The sequence below is a fragment of the Chrysochloris asiatica genome, unplaced genomic scaffold (assembly GCF_000296735.1).
Source record: "Chrysochloris asiatica unplaced genomic scaffold, ChrAsi1.0 scaffold00151, whole genome shotgun sequence".
NCBI classification, from domain to species: Eukaryota; Metazoa; Chordata; class Mammalia; order Afrosoricida; family Chrysochloridae; genus Chrysochloris; species Chrysochloris asiatica.
Genome location: NW_006408669.1, coordinates 726,999 through 740,801, shown reverse-complemented (window position 1 = coordinate 740,801; position 13,803 = coordinate 726,999). Strand labels below are relative to the sequence as shown.

General features: G+C 39.2%; 1 pseudogene; it reads right to left on the bottom strand.

Moving 5' to 3' along the window:
* Positions 1 to 3,984, bottom strand: part of LOC102830641 — a 36,583-nt pseudogene extending 32,599 nt beyond the window's left edge.
* Between the last annotated feature and the right edge of the window lie 9,819 nt (positions 3,985 to 13,803).

Sequence of the window (13,803 nt, the reverse complement as noted above, 5' to 3'; positions counted from 1 at the left end):
GAATGGGCATTTTAATATAGCCAGAGTGGGAATCACTTTTGACTCACCCTTGTACTGAACTTCCTCTCCCTTTTGAAGATATATTATTATGCTATTCCCCTTTTTATTTTGTAATTGTCTGCATTACAAATTTGTATCTCTGGTTACGTATTTTCAGTCTTGTAGATTTATTTGATTTTGGATTTTTCTATATATAGGTTGACTTTTGGGTGGTGGTGTCATGTATCTTAACCTCAGGTTATTGTCTACTGTTGCTATCTACTGCCCAAAGAACTCCCTTTAGTATTTGTTATATGGCTGTGTGGTTTTTATAAATTCCTTTAACTTCTTTTTACCTGGAAACCTCCTAATTTCACCATAGTATTTGAGAGACAATTTTGTTGAGTATATCATTCGTGACAGGAATTATTTTCTTTTAGAATTTTATATATATATGTATCGATCCCATTTACTCTTTCCTACATGGTCGCTGGAGAAGGATATCATGTTTGGTAAGGTGGAGGGTCAGAGAAAAAAAAGACCCCCAATGAGATGGATTGACCAAGTGGCAGCATTGATGGACTCAAGCGTGGCAAGAGTAATGAGGTGGGCCCAGAATTGGGCAGTGTTTTGTTCTGCTGTGCATAAAGTCACTATGAGTCAGTACTGACTTGATGGCACCCAATAACAACAAACATGGTTTCAGATGGGAAATCAGAGCTTAATCTTATTGATTGTCCTTTGCAGGAAGAAGATGAGGCTTTTTACTGGTGTGGCACTGTGGTTTAATGCACTTGACTGCAAAGTCGCTATGAGCCACAAGGTTGGCTGTTCAAGTTCACCAGCTGCTCTTCAGAAACCTTTTACAGGGTCACTATTGACAGAATCAACCCAATGGCACTACAACAAAAAAAAAAATTTAAAGCCTCAAAAACTGTATACAGATTCGCTATGAGTTAGCACTGACTCAATGGCTCTTAACAGCAATAACAACAAACCATTTGTAGATAACTTTTCATTTTCCCTGTACTGTTTTCAGGATTCTCTTCTTGTCTTTGGTTTTGGAAAGTTTGATTGCGATATACCTTGGTGATTTCCTTTTTGGTTCTGTCTTGTTTGGGGGTTGGTTCAGTTTATTGAATGCAAATCTTGTCTTTCATAATATTATGAGGTTTTCTTTCAATAACTCTTCAACAATTTTCTCTATGGTTATTTTTTTGTTGTTTTCATTTCTTCCTGTTTTTGAAATCCAATCACACATATGCTAATCCTTTTAATTGTGTCCCACATAATTTTCAGGCTTTCTTTTGGATTCTTTTGTTGTCATGGTTATTGTTGTTTTCTAATTGTCCTTCTAGCAGATTAGCATTAAGAAATTTGTGTTGAAGTTCATAAATTAGGCCTTCCATGAATTCTACTCCTTGGCCATTTCAGTATGTTACCTATTTCTGAAATCTCAGCATTAATCTTCTGAATTTCTGATTGCTGTTTTTATATGGTTTCTAATTTCTCATTTATTTTGTCAGATTGTTCTTATAATGTTTTTCTGAATATTGTAAAGTGTTTTCTGTTCTTTCCTAGAATTCATCTGCAACTTTCTCTCAATCTATTGAAAGTACTTAAATATTATTCTTTTGAATGTTCCAATGCCATTTCTTCATCAGAAAACTCTTTGGGCTCTAAATTTTGATCACTTCTTGGAGATACTCTGGCTTATTGTGAACTAAAACTTTCTATGTTTTTCAAAGACATGTTGTGGTGTGGTATTTGTAATTAATTGATTTACTGTATGTTGGTGCTTTCTTTAACATTCACTGCCTGCCTCCAGGTGGGTGTGATAAAGAATGTATGTATATGTGCATTTTTATGCTCATTGTTTGTATACTACAGTGTAGGGTGGGTTTGTCTGGTTCTGAATGCTATCTATCAATGAACAAGTGGCACAGGTTTCACCCAGTAGGTGGAGCCACAGGAGGTATGGGTGTGGTTAGACAGCATGGTTGTGGTCTCCCATTGGGTGGCACCAAAAGCAAAGAGAAATAATAATGGAAAATAAATAGGCGAAAGCAGACAAATAAGACTAAGAAAAAATAATTTAACAATTAAAAATAAAAAGAAAGGAAAATAAATACTAAAGAAGAGAAGAAAAAAAGAGGAAGAAAAGAAAAACATACCAGAAGAAAAACTGTGGACTGCAAATCACAAGGTTGGAGGAAGAAAAGAAAAAGAATAGTAAAGAAAGAAAAAAAACCTCATAGAATATATATATATATAGAGAGAGAGAGAGCTCTGGTAGCGTAGTGGTTACGAATCGGACTGTGAACCGCAAGGTCAGCAGTTTGAAACTACCAGCGGTTCCGCGGGAGAAAGAAGAGGCTTTCTGCTCCCGTAAAGATTTACAGCCTCAGAAACCCTGTGCAGGGTCGCTATGAGTCAGAACTGACTCCACGGCACTCAAGAACAACAACAACATATATATATATATATAATGGAAAGAGAAAAGAGATGCAAAAGAAAAGAAAAATACAGAGAAAGAAAGGATCATAAATAAGAGAAGAGGGAGTGGAAAAAATTTGACATGAAACCATCCTTCCACAACCCCCTTACTCTAGCTAGGTTTGGTAATTCATTGCAATGACCACACAGAACTCAGACGCCATATTCAGAGTTATGGGGTTTATTAGCGATGGTAACAATTTGGGGTCAGCAGTTAATAATATCCCATAGGAGACACCACTCTACCATAAGCCTCAGCCTAACAGCATTTGGTAATAGCTCTGTTGGTCTGCCACTTAAGCTCTGCCACTTAAGCCCCTGGAGGCACCCCACTATACAAGAAAGCTTCCTTCTAAAAGTCACTCTGCTGGTTGGGAAGTCTACTACTCTGACTTGTGCTTTAGTTCTTGGCACTCTTGTGGCTCCTCTGCCACTCCTCGGGTTCACAGTTTTCTGTTCCTGGGTCAAGGAAGTTCAATACTTAGGGATCTCAGGATCCAAAGAGCATGTTCCACTCCTGATAGTGAATTTCCCCTCCTGTTTTTGAGATGGCTCGTTTTAAACCCATGCTAGATTTTCAAGTTTTTACAATTACAATGAACTCTGCTAATATCCACAGGTAAATCATGTCCTCTTTTCAATTTCTTCTCCAATGTTCTCTTACCCAGATCCAGCAGGGCAGAAATGTTTGGTGGAAGTTATAAACTATGGCTAGAAGAGATCCTAGATAATTAACTATACCACGGGGATAAAAATGAAAAAAAAAAAACCAAATAAAGGAGAAAATGGGGGCAGGGACAGGACTCAGAGAGGAAAACACTGTGGCAGGCAGAGCATCTAGTGTGGGTTGGCACCCTCTGCTAGCAAAAGAATTTGTGGGTCGTTAGAGGATGTAAAACACCCATTTCTAGATGGAGCTCCTACTGGTACAGCTGTTGTCTTGGGTCAGGGTACCTGATCCAGAAATAGTACTTGTTGGTTCAAACGGTGGCTGAGGTCGAAGTGCTTGTTCTTTGGGGCTTACAGGACAGCTAGAGGCTTACAGAACAGTTAGACATTTCTGCTTGCCCACAGATGCTCAAGGACTTGACAAGCCCATTTATCTGGACAAATGAGGTGGAGTTCAGGAACCTCCAGACAATGTGGCAGTGTACCAGGCAGAACAGGGGCTGTGCCCAGCAGAAAGTGTCACTGGCCATGAGGGCTGGCCATGCTTCTGGTCACATTGTGGGAACAAAGGGATAATCCCATCTTTCGCCAGCCTCCGATATATATTTGTGTTGTCAGGCTGCTTTCTCAATCAAATGCTAATTGCAAAAGTTCAAGGTGGTCCTGCTGCATCAGACCAGCTGCCACTTCACCACTCTGTCTCCTCTCACACTGCTTCTGTTCAGCTTCTTCTAATAGTTTGTATTCAGTCCGTATATCTGTTCCTGTGAAGTTTAAATTCCCAGGATTATCATCCGCATCTGTTCCATTTTTTGTCATTGTAGAGGGTAACGTAGTCATTACGAGATGGGCTCCTAACCTGAAGGTCAGCAGTTTGAAACTACTAGCTGCTCCATGGGCAAGAGATGAGGCTTTCTGCTCCTATAAAGATTTATAGGCTCAGAAACCCTGTACAGGGTTGCTATGAGTCAGAACTGGCTCCATGGCACACCAGATGATGATGATGATGGAAACAGAATAGATACAGTAAATTGGAGATCCTAGTATGCATTCGTATTCTGTGGGGTCATTTTGCTTCTAAAGAAAACACAAATCATTGCAACTGAACCAATAAATAAAACTGTGATAAAATGACATGATAAACGGAATAAGGAGTCCTGGGGTAGCGCTGTGGGTTAATGCACCAGACTGCAAAGCCATTTGAACTGCAAGGTCAGAGGTTCAAGCTCACCAGCTGCTCCTTGGAAACCCTATATAGGGTCGCTATGGGTCGGCTTCGACTCAACAACACTTACCAACAACAAATGGAATGAAGATTGAAATTTTCAAAGACTTAATTTTGTTTGGATACCCAATCAATACACATGGAAGCAGTAGTTAGAAAATCAAATGATGTATATTACATTAGGCAAATCTGTTGTAAAAGACCTCTTGAAAGTGTTAAAGAGAAATGATGTCACTATGAGGACTAAGGTGTGACTGATCTATGCCATGGTATTTTCAGTCACCTCATATGCATGTAAAAGTTGGTAAATGAATACGGAAGACTGTGCATGCATCAATGCATTTAAATTATGATGTTGGTAAAGAACATTGAAAACACCATGGACTGTCAGAAGAACAAACAACTCTGTCTTGGAAGAAATACAAAGTAATAGTACTTAGAAGCCAGGATGGAGAGACTTCATCTCTGGCATTTTGGACATGTTGTAAGGAGCGAATAATCCCTAGAGAAGGGCATCATGCTTGGTAAAGTGGAGAGTCAGCAAAAAAGAGAAACACACCCCTCCCCCCATGAAATGGATTGGTACAGTGGCACAACAATGGATTTTAACATAACAAGTGTTGTGAGGATGTTGCCAGATTTGTCAGTGTTACATTCTATTGTGCATAGGGTCACTATGAGTCAGAACTGACTTTACTGAAGCTAACAACAACAACAAGGCTGATTAGTATCACTGACATGAACACAACAACTCTTTCGTAGATCAATACATCAGAGAGGTCAAGTCATAATTGATTAATCCAATCATTCTATGGTATTGGTTATTATTACAGATACAGTTGGTTTAATGAAAAGTTGTGTTACAATTGTTACCAAAAAAAGGATATTGCACTTTATTGGAATGTACATCGCAAACAATGTGTTCATTGCCATCATTTTCCAAAATGAAATGATCGTAAATATTTCTCTACACAATCCTTAATTAGAGTGTCATCCTTATCATGCACATAAGCATGCTTTTCAAAAACGCATGTATGTGATCTCTGAGGAGGAACCAGTCAGGAAATTTGCATTTTTAACAAGCTCCCCAAGGTGAATCTTTATGCATAGTATAGTTTAAAGGACACTTGCTAAGAGCTCCTATAACAAATTTGTTTAAAAATTCAATGTATGCCCCCAAACAAGCAAGCAAACAAACACCTCAATGGAGAATGAGATGACAGGTTGTATTTCACCGCTTTAAATGTTAGTGGGAAAGAAGGGCATGCATTATGATAGGAGTGGGCAAAAAGCCAAGCTCATTAAAATTCTGACTGGCTTCCTGCCTGATTTCCCAGTGACCTGGTCATATTGTAAGCAATCTATCAATCAAGAATAAATATTTAGTGAGAATGTGCTGCATGCTCAAGGTGTGGTGTGAGTTCTTCTGGTCCCTGGGCATATGGACATATGTTATGTTTGAATGATTGATTGTACATGCTATCTCAGTATTTCTCCACTCTGCTGGCAGGATCATATCCATACTGTACTCAAATTGCCCTCGACTGGCTCCTTATAAAGAAGAAACTAAACTAAATTAAATAAGTGAGCTAGGTCTATATATTTGGAAAATTCAATAATATCATGTTGATTGTGTCTGAAGCTTCAGAAAAGTCTTGTGATGAATTTAGAGACTAAGCCTTTATTGCATTTTCCAGAATTTTTTTTTCATGTTGATTAAACCATGTATTTGAAATTGAGTTGATTTTAAAATACTGCATAGATTTGTTGAAATTTAAAGAATAAAGGATTTGGAGTACTATGATCTGGGGTCAAGTTCAAATGAACTACTGTGATTCCTCACCTTCCAATGTGAATAATAACAGGTACCTCACAGGACTATTGGGAGTCCTGGTGTGGCACTGTAGGATAAGCACTTGACTGCTAACCACAAGGTCCCTGGCTCAAACCCACCAGCCACTCTTCAGAAGCCCTATACAGAGTTAATGTGTATCAGAATGAACTAGACAACACTTAACAACAATAGCACAGGACTGCTTGATCAGCACTGTACTGAGAATTACAAGGTCGGCATTCAAACCTACCATCTGTTCCTTAGAAACTTTATATAGGGTTGATGTGAGTTGGAACCAACTCAACAATACTTAACAACAGCAAGTTGGGACAATGAATAGCAAATGAATTAACACAGTAAAAATTGGAAGGTATTTAACACTGTGAAAGTGCTATTATTTAAAGTAATCAACTGTTTATTATAGATTGACTCATGGTAAGAATACAGTTTAAAGCGTCTTATTTACACTAGGGTTTTGAAACATACCTAGTGAAAACCATGTAAGTCAGAAATTGGAAGATTTTTAGCTCAGTGCAAGAAACGTTAGAGGTACAGTAGTTAAGTGCTAGGCTGCTAACCAAAAGGAGGGTGCTTCAAAGTCAGCAACTTCTCCATCAGACAAAGATGTGACAGCTTGCTTCTGTCAAGATATATAGTATCAGAAACACTGTAGGGCAGGTCTTCCCTTGACATATGTTGTTGTTAAGTGCCGTCGAGTCGATTCCGACCCATAGTGACCCTGTATAGGGTTTCCGAGGAGTGACTGGTGAGCTTGAACCGCTGACCTTGCAGTTCAAATGGCTTTGCAGTCTGGTGCATTAACACAGAGCGCCACACCAGGCCTCCTGATATATAGGACTACCATTGTTAGGAATTTTCTGAGGAGAAGTATAGGGCCAAGATCCAAGTAGCATAGGGAACACCCAACAAACAACTGGCGAATATTTGGGAACATTAAGTGGAATTTAACCAATTTAGCTATAACATGTGTGTCCATCAGTTATTTCATTAGTCATTCTTCATATAGTTACTTTGTTTCTTTACATTTACCCATTACTCTCTAGAACATACTTTACCGAGAAATTTACCTACAATAGCATTTTTTAACTTCATAACACTTATCTGAGAATGACTGTACTACCCATTTTTATTTACGAGGAACATGAATTTCAGCAACAAGTGATTTATCAATGATTACACAAAAAGTGGAAGGTGAAACCTAGATGTAAAAGCAGACAATCTTAACTATAGGACTCACACTGTGAAGTACCTCATTAAAATTTCTCCTAGACTTTTTGATAAATTTAAATGACATATTGAAAGACATATGTTAGTTATATTGCTTGTTTATATTCTCATAAATGTCATGTATTTAAATTTTTTTCTTTTGAATTTTTTCATAATTTAATCAAATTCTTTTCATATCTGGTACAACAAAATGTGCAAAGATCTGGAGTCAGAAAACCAAAAAGGAAGAACATGCTCAGTATTTCTCAAGCTGGGGGAACTGAAGAAAAAATTCAAGTCTTGACTTTCGTTCTTAAAAGATTCTCTGGGCAAATTATTGAATGATGCAGAAAGCATCAAGAGAAGATGGAAGGAATACACAGAGCACTGTACCAAAATGAAATGGTTAATGTTCAGCCGTTTCAAGAGGTAGCATATGATCAAGAGCCAATGATACTGAAGGAGGAAGTCCAAGGTGCATTGAAGGAATTGGCAAAGAACAAGGCACCAGGAATTGATGGAATAAAAATGGAAATCTTTCAAGAAAATGAGGCGGCACCAGAGGCACTCACTTATCTATGAGAAATAAGTGAGAAATCTGTAAGACAACTATCTGGCCGACTGATTGGAAGAGATCCATAATTGTGCCCTTTCCAAAGAGAGGTGACCCAATGCAATGCGGAAATCATTGGACAATCTCTTTGATATCCCATGCAAGTGAAGTTTTGCTCGTGGTAATACAGAAACGGCTACAATCATACATTGACAGAGAACTTCCAGAGACTCAAGCCGGATTCAGAAGAGGCCGTGGAACGAGAGATATCATTGCTGATGTCCGATGGATCTTGGTTGAAAGCAGAGAATATCAGAAGGATGTTTACCTGTGCTTTATTGACTACGCAAAGGCTTTCAATTATGTGGATCATGGACAAGCTATGGACAACATTGTGAAGTATGAGTATTCCGGAACACTTAATTGTGCTCATGAGGAATATGTATCAGGACCAACAAGCAGTTTTTCGAACAGAACATGGGAACACTGAATGTTTTAAAATTAAGAAAGATGTGCTACAAGGTTGTATTCTTTCACCATACTTATTCAACCTGTATGCTGAGCAAATCATCCGAGAAGCTGGGTTATATGAAGAAAAACATGACATCAGGATTGGAGGAAGAGTCATTAACAACCTGCAATGGACAGATGATACAACCTTCCTTGCTGAAAGTGAAGAGGACTTAAAACATTTACTGTTGAAGCTCAAAGAGTACAGCCTTCTGTATGAATTACATCTCAATGTAAAGAAAGCAAAAATCCTCACCAATGGACCAATAAACAACATTCTTATCAACGGAGAAAAGATTGGAGTTGTCAAGGACTTAACTCTTCTTGGATTAACTATCAACACTCACGGAAGCAGCAGTCAAGAAATCAGACGATGTATTGCATTAGGCAAATCTGTTGCACAAGACCTTTTTAAAGTGTTGAAGAGCAAAGATGTCAGCTTGAGGCCAAGGTGCACCTGACCCAAGCCATGGTATTTTCAATAACCTCATATGCATGCAAAAGTTGGACAGTAAATAAGGAAGACTGTAGAAGAATTGTGCTTTTGAGTTATGGTGTTGGAGGAGAATATTGAAAGTGCCATGAGCTGCCAAAAGAACCAATAGATCTGTTTTGGAAGAAGTGCAGCCAGAGTAATCTCATACTTCGGACATATTATCAGGAGGAACCAGTCACTGGAGAAGGATATCATGTTTGGTAAGATGGAGGGTCAGAGAAAAAGAGCAAGACCCCAATGAGTTGGATTGGCCAGGTGGCAGGATCGATAGACTGAAGCATGGCAACAGTAGTGAGGTTGGCCCAGGATCGGGCAGTGTTTCGTTCTGCTGTGCATAAGGTCGCTGTGGGTCTGTACCACCTTGATGGCACCTAACAACAACATGCTCTAGAATAAATTCTCTTCAAAAATAATTCATTCAACCTTTAAGAAAGAATAAGTAGATGATGCACTTTACATTTAATAGTAATGACATTCTTAACAAAATATTCTTAATCTTAATAGGTCAGGATCTACTTCCAGGGCTAAGCTTTTCCAGAACTTAAATTTATATGTGAACCTTATTTTTGCTCTTAAGTCTCAGGTAGCCTGGCTAGACCTTTGTGAGACGTTTGCTTTACTGAAAAGGAAAGGAAACTACTAATCCAAAGGGAGAAAGAGATCAGGTGGAGAGAGACAGGAAAACAATGAGTGGGGCTGCAAAAAGGATGTGGGCTTATGTCTGATCTCCTCTGACTTCACAAGGTGGGAGGGAGAATCAAACTCAACATCACCCAAGACCAATTCCTATGAGGCAGAGAGGTCAGAAATGCCTCCAATCGCCAACATTCTTTACTAGTCCTGAAACTATCCCTCTCATGACACTCTACTTTTCTCCTAAGTTCAATAATTCATTGCAATAACCACACAGAACTCACAGACCAAACTCATAAGTATGGGGCTTAATAAGGAAGTAAACAGGTTATAATTCAGGTTCAGAAATGTTAAAAATATATTTCTTCCAGACAAGTGCAATCCTTCTTAGCTGTTCCCCATAGGCATACCTCTCTTTCGTTCTTGGCCTCTCTGTCACATGATTTTTGACCTTTTGGTCAAAACATGACTAAATAAAGAGTCTTTGGCTTCTTCCATGCTGCAGTAGTGTTACAAAGCTTTTCTAATGCTGACAATGAATGCCTAAAAGGGTACACCACTACACAGTAAGTCTCCCCGCAAAGGTGCTCAACTCTAGTTTCATAGGTCAGCAAAATTTGCTAACCCAATTGCGTGCCTCCTACTTGAAGGCACTCCTTTTTCTTGCTCTGTGGATCAGAAAGCATGCCGCTGTGTCTCATGGTCTTGATTTTGCTACCTTTGCTGTTACCTGTTCTCCACCAGTTCTCCACCACATCTTTGGTGTCATTCAGAAATCTTAGGGTCCAAAGGATGCACTATGATCCTGAATCTTCTTTCTTGATGGTGAAGATCCCCCATTCCTATAACTGGGATGGCTCAATTTATACCAGTGGGATGAAAAAAGTGATTGATCTTCGTGTTACATTTTCAAGTTTTTACAATGACAATTATCGTAGTAAACAATCTTTCACAACTAAACCAAACAATCCTATCAGTAGCTTTGAAAGACCCATGAGGAAAAGAGGAACTACACCTTATCTGCATGGTCCCACACAGTCATTTGGTGGGAGTTACTAAGACTATGGCTAGAAGAGCAGTATCATACAAATCTCTGCATTACAGGTGGACTTTTATAGGCATTGTCCATTTCATGCATGAAGAATTAACTTCCTCCCTCTTTCTAGTTTTTATAATCACAATGAACTCTATTAATAATCACTCACAACTGAATCATATAATCTTATCAGCATCTTCCCCAGATCCATCTTAAAAAGAGGAAACTAGTGGAAATTGTCCTTTGTCCCCTTCTCAGTCATGTTACTGTAAGCAAACATGTTCAAGCCTGTTAGCCAGACGCTTCATGACATTATCTTCCTGTCATTTTAGAAATCAATATCAAAATTTTCCATCCCTATAAACCTAGTTGGATAATAATGAACTATGGATAGCATTATGAAGAATGAGTATCCCAGAAAACTTAATTGTGCTCATAGGGAATCTATATACAAGCCCAGAGGCAGGCATTAGGACAGAACAAGAGGATAATGAATGGTTTAAATTCAGGGAAGTTATTTGCCTGGGTTGTATTCTTTCACCATACTTATTCAATCTGTATGCTGAGCAAATAATCTAAGAAACTGGATTACATGACGAAGAATGTGGCATAAGAATTGGAGGAAGACTTATTAAGGATCTGTACTATGTTAATGACACAATCTTTCTTACTAAAAGAAAAGAAGATTTGAAATGCAGATCAAAGACTACAGCCTTTAGAATGCATATCAATGTAAAGAAAATTAACATTTTCACAACTAATCCAATAAATAACATGATAATGGGAGAAAAGATTAACATTGTCAAAGACTTCATTCATTCAAAGGTCAGCAAAAAAGGAGAAGAACCCCAGAGACATTGATCATTGATCGACACAGTGGGAGCAACATTGGGCTCAAAAATACCAACAATTTTGAGGCTGGTGCAGGACCATGCTTCTAGTGTGCCTGAGGATGCTCTGGGACAGAACTGATTTGATGGCACCTAACAAGAAGAGTCCTGGTGTGGCGCTGTGGGTTAATGTGCCAGATTGCAAAGCTGAACTGCAAGGTTGGTGGTTCAAGCTCAGCAGCTGCTCCTCAGAAACCCTATACAGGGTCACTATGGGTCAGAGTCGACTCAACGGCACTTAACAACAACAACAGCAACCTAGTGTGTGGTGCTTCAGGATAATGCACTTGACCACAAGGTTGGTTTGAATCGTAAGGTCAGCAGTTCAAACTCACCAGCTGCTCCTTGGAATCCCTGTACAGGGTCCCTATGAGTCAGAACCGACTCAACGGCATTTGACATCAACAACAGCAACAACATTAAACCAGTACTCTGAGGACACAAACACATTCCTTGATGTGAAAAGTCTTCATCCATTTGGAATGTTGAATATCGACATCCATAAGCAATGTCCAGTCCAGAGAAAGCCATTAAACTATAGCAGTTTATACCAGCTCACAGTGTTGAACATCTTTCTCTCTGTTTGATCAGATTCTAGTCAGCTCACTTATTCTTAACTACTGAAGTTAGTAAAATGAATACCAACTCTAAGCTTGGGAATCCACAGACTGCTGGAACTTCAGACCAGCAGTCCCGTTTTCTTCTCTCTCTCATGCCTAGCCTAGGTGGACTAAGTGAGTGACCATAGACTCTGAGTACACAACTCCCTAAACCTCAGCCCTGCCAGTCCTTCCTCTTCTCTTCCATCTCTAACCTCGGTGGGCCAGGTGAATAGGTGCCAATCGAACATGTTCAAAGCTAGCTCACTGATTCTTTGCTACAACTTCAACTCATCAAGTTGTTGTTATTGTTAAGTACCGTGGAGTCGGTTCCGACTCATAGCCACCCTGCACAGGGTTTCCGAGGCTGTAAATCTTTTATGGGAGCAGAACACCTCATCTTTCTCCCCCAGAACTGCTGGTCGTTTCGAACTGCTTACCTTGCGCTTCGCAGCCTGATTTGTAACCACTACGCTACCAGAGCTTATCAAGTAGATCCAGTTTATAAGCATACCAGACTGTCTGATCACTGACTTTAACGTCTAGTCTCTGATGGGAAAACCTGGGTTTTCTTGCCTGGATACATCTAATGGCAAACTGCTTACTCAAAATTAAAAAAAAAAAAAAGTTCTTTTGTTGCTTTTTATACTCAGATAGTCATGTCTGGATCTAGTTGACTGACTGGTAGACTGGAGCTCAGCCTACTCTGAGCTGTTGGCGTGTATACCCCAGTGATTTTGTTTCAGTCACTCTCTCATAGCCAGCAGAAAGGAGTGCTGGGAAAGAACAGTGTAACAATCTAAATATATTAGACAATACATTTTGAATATACTCTCTTTTTACAATGTGTGTGAGAGTTAAGGTTTTGGGTCAACTTGACTGGACTATGATTCTCATTGGTTTGGAAGTTAAGACATAGTAATCACTCATGATGACATCTTGTTGTTGTTGTTAAGTGCCATTGAGTCGATTCTGACCCATAGTGACCCTGTATAGGGTTTCCGAGGAGCAGCTGGTGAGCTTGAACCACCGACCTTGCAGTTCAAATGGCTTTGCAGTTTGGTGCATTAACCCACAGTGCCACACCAGGATGACATCTAATATAATATAATAGATGACATCTAATATAATGTAATTACCCCCATGATGAGATCGAGCTTGACTATGAACAGTCAATCAATTGTAAGAAATTCCCTTGGGGGTGTAACATGTTTTCAGTATATTGAATACTTGCTTGCTTTTTGTTGGTCTGGATCATGCATTGGAACTTGCCTGCCTCTACAACTGTGTGAGCCTTATGCATATATAAACATCATTGGTTTTGCTTCTCTCAAAACAAAGACTGAGACAAATGTGGTTGTCATTACATCTGAGTTTGAATCCTGTTTCTGGCATTTACTTACTGAATCACCTTGGGAACAATGTTTGAATTCATTGTACGTAAGTTTTTATCATGGAGTTCTGGTGTGGCCTTGTGGGTTAATGCACCAGACTGCAGAGCCGTTTGAACTGCAAGGTCGGCAGTTGAAGCGCACCAGCAACTCTACGGAAACCCTAAACAGGGTCGCTATGGTTTGGAACCAACTCGATGACACTTAACAACAACAACAAGTTTTATCATAAGTAAAATGGGAGCATAATAAAGTCTATTTCATT